The sequence below is a fragment of the Engraulis encrasicolus genome, chromosome 9, assembly GCF_034702125.1.
Source record: "Engraulis encrasicolus isolate BLACKSEA-1 chromosome 9, IST_EnEncr_1.0, whole genome shotgun sequence".
In the NCBI taxonomy this organism is placed as follows: Eukaryota; Metazoa; Chordata; class Actinopteri; order Clupeiformes; family Engraulidae; genus Engraulis; species Engraulis encrasicolus.
This window is the reverse complement of record NC_085865.1, coordinates 42,040,991-42,049,037: the sequence shown is the minus strand read 5'-3', so window position 1 is coordinate 42,049,037 and position 8,047 is coordinate 42,040,991.

Sequence of the window (8,047 nt, the reverse complement as noted above, 5' to 3'; positions counted from 1 at the left end):
CTAAGAAAGGCCTATACTGCAGGGACATGCACAGGGGGTTGCTCTGGTTGCTGGGGCAACTGCCCATGCCCTCCTCAACCAATACTTCATGTTGTTTTTTCTGTGAGGAAAAAATATATCACCAATAAAAACAAATAATAATTCATTCAATTCACATATGCATAACACCCTGTAGCCCTAGATTTGAAAAGGTGTTAACAAAAAAGCCACTACTCAAAACATTTTAGATCACTTCCAATCAGGCACTGAGAGTGAAAGGCAGAGTGTTAGGGGGGCTCTGTTGACATAGCAGTTTTACACTCATCAGGCACTTGAGGCTGCATGCCTAAAATCAAATGATTATTACTGTTAGACAACTGCTTTGGCGTTGTCAGGAAAGGAAAAGGTGAGCTTTAGATGTGGGACACATTATCACCATCAAGTTTTATTATTTTCATTATCATGAAACAGTTCATTCTGTATAGATCTAAAATAGCGTAGGCTATCTAAGTCTAAAATAGGCCTAGTGTATTAGTAGTTTCAGTCTCGGCATTTCAGGTTTCTTTTAGCTTTCTGTTTGCATGTTTGTATTTTCAGTGACACCTCTACTTCTCTTCCAGATTCCCCAGTGAGTCCTTATATCTCGGGTCCATCAGAGGTGGCAGAGGGGTCATCTGTCACTTTGACCTGCTCAGCTGTGGCCCCCTGTCCTTACCACCCTCCCAACATCACCTGGTCCCTACAGGCGGAGAACATTCACACCTACATCCAGGACCTTGTTTCCTTTATGACCTTCACTGCTCTCCGTAGCCATCACGGAACAGAGATCTTCTGCACGGTTTCCTGCGTCACACACAATCGACACGCTGTGACGGCCATAAGCCGGGTACACCTGCTCACAGTGCAGTGTAAGACATCCTCCAGACCACTCCCCATTCAGTCACACACACACACACGCACACGCACACACACACACACACGCACACGCACACACACACAAACACACACACGTCCGGTGTAATGCCTTGTTCACACCAGTAGCAACCAACGCGAACGGAGCGACGGAAGTCATTATTTCTCTATGGAGAGGGTGCGTGACCAGTGCTACCAGAGCGAATTCGCCAGGGGCGAAGCAAACTGAGCGACCAGAGTGAATTTTAACGATTAAAGTCAAGCTAATCGTATGGTAATGAGCTATTACGCGGTTCGGCGAAAACCAATTGGAATGCTCACATCGCCGAATATCCCAGGCTGTCAAGCCAGAGCCGTTAGGCTAAATCAAACATGTCAATGCCGCGTCTAGAGCGAATACAGTGAATTCAAGGCGAAACTTCTTCTGCTACCCCCGCTGCCAGGCAGCGTAGTTCGCTCTTGGTCTGAACGCGGCATTACCGCGCGAATAGACCAGGCGTGATGCAATTCAAGCGACAGAGTGCAGCAGCAAGCGATACGAGCGATTGAGGAGACTAGAGTATGTCCGTACAGGCAGAAGGCAAAGCATTTAAGCATTCCCATTGGCTGTGGTCACTGACCTCTATACAATCATTGGCTATCGCAGCTTGTCGCCGAACCGCGTCATAGAAAGTTGAAAAGATTTCAACTTCAAACTGTCACGCTCGTCACGCAAATCGCTCTTGTCTCCAGAATAGCTTTTGTCGCGCGACTCAATACAAAGTCAATTACTTCCGTCGCTCGCCTCACTCAGATCGCCGCTTGTGTATTTCTGCGGTAAGACGTCCTTCTTCATTCCCCATTCAATCCGGTGTGAGCCATTTCTCGAAACCATAATTGCTAACTATGACAGGTACTTTGTTGCTTGCAATGCAACTTCCCATTGGTAACTACCCAAGTTGCTAACAGGCTAACAACTATGATTTTGAGAAACACACCCAGAGTTGTATAAAGTAGAACTACAGGTGTAGCCTACAGAAGTAGCCTACAGATCTGTTGCAGAAGCACAGATGTAATTACAAAGTTGAAACCATGTAATATCCAACTAGTGTTGTAATTATAACTGTAAGAGTAGTACTCCTACATCGACTTTATACAACTTGGTTTAAAATGTTATTACTCAAAGAATTTCAATAAGATTAATGTGGTAACCAAACAGATTCTTTTCTCTCTTCCAGTCCCCCCTAAGGTTGTGGAGGCGTCAGTGAATCCTTCAGGTGCGGTGGTAGAGGGCAGTCGTGTGACTCTGAGCTGTAACAGCAGTGAGGCCAACCCTCCAGTGCACAACTACACCTGGTATAGAGACACCCAGAGCTCCCCTGTAGGATTAGGACCAAACATCACCTTCAATATCAGCGCCAGTGATGCAGGACTCTACTACTGCAGGGCAGAGCATCCAGTGGCGGCGGTGGAGTCTGAGATCCTTGACCTCTTGGCTGAAGGTTGGTCTTCCTCTAAACATGTACAAGCCTGATTATTGCGACTGCTAGTCTCTTCGAGATTTTCATCGGGCCAGACAAACAGTCTTCCACATTTCTCTGTGGGAGGTGTAAAGGGTGTGTCTACCTCATATGAAATGCATCTGTGTGTTACTGCTTGAAGCTTTGATTGATTAGGCCAGGGATTCTTAACATTTTTGACGTCGAGGTCCATTTTTTCCAGTGCACAGCGTCCCGGGGCCCATGTTATATTATATTATATTATATTATATTATATTATATTATATTATATTATATTATGATGAGGCAATTAATTAAGTATTTTATCACAAGGGATAGAACTGTATTATTTAATGGCTGATATTAATCTCACTCATTTAATCTCACTCCTCAACTAGAATGGGCACTCGGTAGAGCGCAAACTTTCGCCTACGCCACTTATTTTTTTCTGGCCATCTTCAGAGTGTGGGGCATAACATTCTCCAAATTTTGGTGTTAGTTTCATTGAAATCGGACCGGAATATCGTAATATTACATTTTTGGCCCAGTCTTGACCTCTTATTCAATTCAGCATGCACCCGTTGTTCTGGCATATAGTGCTTGGCAAAGGAAAACGTTTTTGACCTTTTCGTGACCTTGACCTTGACCTTTGACCCAATCACTCCCAAAAAGTAATCGATTGTTCCTTGGGTCATGACCAATCATCCCACTAAATTTCATAAAAATCGGCTCAATTTACGTTTTTGACCTTTTCGTGACCTTGACCTTGACCTTTGACCCAATCACTCCCAAAAAGTAATCGATTGTTCCTTGGGTCATGACCAACCATCCCACTAAATTTCATAAAAATCGACTCACTTTACGTTTTTGACCTTTTCGTGACCTTGACCTTGACCTTTGACCTTTGACCCAATCACTCCCAAAAAGTAATCGATTGTTCCTTGGGTCATGACCAATCATCCCACTAAATTTCATAAAAATCGGCTTAGTTCTGTCTGAGTTATACGAAGTACAAACAAACAAACATATTCACAAATAAATACACAGCGGTCAAAACATAACCTTCGCCGACTTTGTCTCGGCGAAGGTAATAAAAATACACAGCGGTCAAAACATAACCTTCGCCGACTTTGCCTCGGCGAAGGTAACAATCCACTCAGAATAGCAAGCCAGAGTCATTCACATATTCGAATGCCTCTCTGACAGCTCAGAGTTTGCATGACAGCTCTTGACTTGCGATTCGTACTGAATCTGCTGTTCGTACATTCAGGACACTTTTCGGCTGATGTGACAACTCGACGTGAAAAGAAAGAGACGTGAAGAGAAATTCCTCAACTTTCCAATATCAAGCAAAATTTGTGAAAGGACTGATGTGTAGACACTTGGCTAACTAGAATTATTTTGAGTAATCGTTGAACACCTAAGTTCTAACGACTAAAACGTGAGGATATCAGGACACAGAAGACGTCGCCATCATCAGCTGGAAAGCGGTTGATAATTTCTCTTTTTCCAAAAAGCCTACTGCAACATATGTTTCCATCTTTTTTTTTATGAATCTCCCACTACCCCAAACAAAAAACAGCGGGGTGTGGTCATTGCGTTATGACAGTTGAATTTGGGAAAAGGCTCACGCTATTCTTAAGGCGTCATAAGCATTTGGGCTTAATAACGTTAGGCCTACTCGTTCATGCAGTCTTGCGGTCCTGTCGGCCCACTGGTGCAAAACTGAACGTTTTCTGCGGCCCTGGAGGTTGTGCGTGCGGCCCTGGAGGTTGTGCGTGCGACCCAACTTTGGTCCTCGACCCTATGGTTAAGAATCCCTGGATTAGGCCACCCAATCCTTCACTCACTTGTCAACTGAACTGATGTGTCATTGCCTTAAACGCGTCCCATCGAGGTCTCATGGAAATGGTCAAAATTGATTGGTTCCTCTTTTTTTAGGGGAATTTGAAATGTTGTAGGTTAAGTGGTTTGCCTGGCCAGACTAAAGTCTCGAAGAGGCTTACAGTTGCGATGGCCAGGCTAAGCTTGTAACGCTAAAATTAAAACCGAATGTTCAAAATATGCTAAGTAGATAGGTTAAACTTAATTCTCAAGTCTAGCCTATACTGTAATTACATGTAATATTCAGCAATTGTTTTTGCGATACATTTAAAACTATAAGCAAATGTTGGATTGCTTGCCATTGAATTTACAGACTGTTGTGTCAGGCTAATGTTATGAGACTTCTTGTATAGAGCTGTTAGCTTTGGTGCTACTTTGCAATACAGTATGTGTTGTGTTGTAGGTTTTCATGAAGAGAGCATGCTCATAATGGCTGTCAGAGGTTGCCTAGGAGTTCTCGTCCTGTTCCTTATGACGGGGTTTGTGAGGTGAGTAAGTTTACATGTTTTATATGTTCTTAGTTTACACGGTGTTCAGGGAATTTATATAGTAAGTAAGAGTAAGTGCTGACACACCATGGTCACATGCAAAGCTGTTGTACTTTTGTACCAACAGTCTACGTAATAAAATAAGTAAGAAGGCATCTCCATTGCGATATTACTGTAAATGTGTGTTATTTTTTCACTCTTGTGTTTTGCAGAATGCAAAGATTGTCAAAACCTCGACAAAAGAGGCAAAACCCCACCCCTCAGGTACACATATTTATGGATGATAGTCCTCTACACAATACAAGCACATGTCTAAGTTTATCCTTCGAATGGCATGTTCGTAAGGAACTTCTCCAATGAGTTTTTATTCATAGTCCCAATAGAAGAGTGAAGTGTTCCACAGGTGGGACAGCATGCACTATCCCACTTTAGAAATTGATTCTTTATCGATTCGTTTTGAAACAAATCTGATGTACTGTATACTTGGAGGAAGAGGATAGACACTTAACTTAATATATTGTGTCAGATCCAACCCAATTATACTGTTGACATTAACAATATTCACACTGCAGGAGAAGAATCCAGAGCGTGATGAGGATGGATCTGAATACAGCAAAGATGGATCTGAGTACAGCAACGCATCGAAGGCGTCCTACGAAGTGGTCCTGCTGCCTGGCAAAGACAGCCAAGCCAGATATCAGAAGGCAATTGAGGCCAAAGCCCTCATGCGATAACACATTCTTATCATGACGTTTTTTTTGTTAAACTATATGTATGCAGGGCTCTAAATAAACTTTTTTCCATCACCAGCCAAAATGGCTAGTAGATGTTAATCTCACTAGCCAAACACACACTCACTAATGGGTCAACGTGGCTAGTAAGTTGGTCTTTTCTACCAGCCAAACTGAAATTTCACCACCATTTGGCCCAGCATGCACATAATATTGTGTACTTACAATGTACATACCTAACCCTAACTCTAAGGTCCAGTGGAAGTATATAATGTGACATGTTACATTCCTTGTTGCAGAGTACCTGATTAATGTAATGGGGGCAGTAAAATAAAGAGCAACCCTCATGTCTCTGTGAAGGGAAAATACAGTAAATACAAATTACATGTCTTGTCTAGTTTTGTCATTTCTGCAATGTTGTATTTAGATGGTTGTCATGAGAATAGCTTTTTATGCTTCTGGACCGGGCTGCTTTTGTCAAATACAGAACCATAGCCATTTACATTGTATAGTTGGAGAAAAGTTGTGCTGTTACATTAATAATGAGCAATTTGTATTTCATTTATGTCAAAAAAATCAACTGCACATGTAGCTGGAATGTATTTTATAGTGTTAAGCTTTAGCTTCTAGACTTTACAGTAGGCCTACATTCTATTTCTGTAATAAATGTTTGTTAAGTAGCAATTCGTTCCTTATTTTTCATTGTCATTTTTATATAGCAAGGACATTATATAAGTATTAGACATGTACAAAAACTACTTAGATTAGCAGTTTAATCTTCTACAACAACAAACATCAAGCACATAGTAAATCCTGATATGAGTGACTGTATGAGATCAACTGTGTGACTTTGTAGCCTACATGAAATTAACCAATAGAGAACAACTTCTGTTTGTAAGCACAGTAGAATCCATCCAGGGCTTTTGATAAGATTTTGAAGTCAACACAAGTCCCAAGTCTCCTTTTTTGGCAGTCAAGTTTTTCGTTTGACCTTGGTGGAATTGCACTCAAAGCACATCCACACTTCTCCTTCAGAAAATAGGCCTACCCATACACCACATGCACACAGATATGGCAAATGATACACACAACCATTTGTTGTTGGAATAGTATTGGTTTTGTTTGATTGTGTTTGGGCTTTTATGTCGTTGATGAAAGGACAATTGAAAGTATGACTGGGAGAGAGAGATTAGACAGGGACATCATCCATGTCGGGACTCGAACCTGGGTCCGCATGGGCATGCAACTCCATATGTTGGGGGCTCAATGCGTTGTGCCACAGTGTCCACCCCATTTTAGTTTCGTTTTTATCCATTTCTCTCTCCCTTTTTGTGCAATATTTTGATCTAGCCAATTGAATGGCTGTACGCATTCAATTTTGCGCGCTGTTGAGCTTTGTATTGTCTGTATGTGTGCAGTTGTGTGCAATGTGATTGTTTTTTTGTTTGTTTTTCAACTATGTGTATTATGTATAGGCTTAAATTTGTGACGTGTTAATTTCCTTCGGGGTCAATAAAGGAATGGAATAAAGGAAAAAGCATGTCTCATTCTATTGTTCAGTTTTTTTCTATAAGACTAACTGAACTGAACTATCACTCAATATCTACCACAGCTGAGCTGAGCTGAAAATAGCCTATGAAAAACAGCACCTCACACTGCATCCGCTGGAATCCAGCATAAAGCGGAAACAAGACTTCAGGCTTTGGGTGAAGAGGCATTCACAAACCACAGCTGATGATTCAAATCTCAAAGGGTGGTAAACTGTCTGTGTAGAAGAAATGCTGCATGCACAAAAAGGCTGACATCGAAAAAAGACATTGAAAATAAGTTCAGCTAACTGTAACAACAAAATACTTGGTTTTTTTATGAAGTTTGGAAGTCATGGTACTTGGGTGTCCTTGGTGACCTCCTCACCCTTTTACAGTACATTATCTTACATTAGGCCCTATCTCTTTTATCCAAAGCGACTCACAGGGTATTGCTTACAGTCCCTGCAGCAATTTGATTTGGGTTAAGTGCCTTGCTCAAGGGCACTTAGGCCTATAGTATGCCATGGATTCCCATTGGTCAAAGTGGGCTCTGATCCAAAGACCCACACCCTAACCTTTAAGCCACAGCTGCCCAGATCCTAAGCATTAAGCCACAGCTCCCCATAACTGTGACAAAGAACCATGGCAAACCATATTAATCACATTTTATTGATCGACCCAATGATGGACTGAGTCCTTACCATTGCGCTAAATGGTGCTTTTGGTATACAGGCTGGGACAAGCGTCAGGATTGACTGGAGTCTCGACATGATGTGTATATGTGTGTGTGTGTGTGTGTGTGTGTGTGTGTGTGTGTGTGTGTGTGTGTGTGTGTGTGTGTGTGTGTGTGTGTGTGTGTGTGTGTGTGTGTGTACTCTACTTATATATACAAAAAAAACCTAACTAACCCTTCTTTGCATCTGCACTTTTTCTGTTAATTTCCTGTGCACTTTGTATCTGCTAGTGATGTTGGCTATGATTATGTCCTCTTTTGAAAGTCTCTTTGGTTATAAGGCGTCTGCCAAATGCAATGTAATGTAATGTAA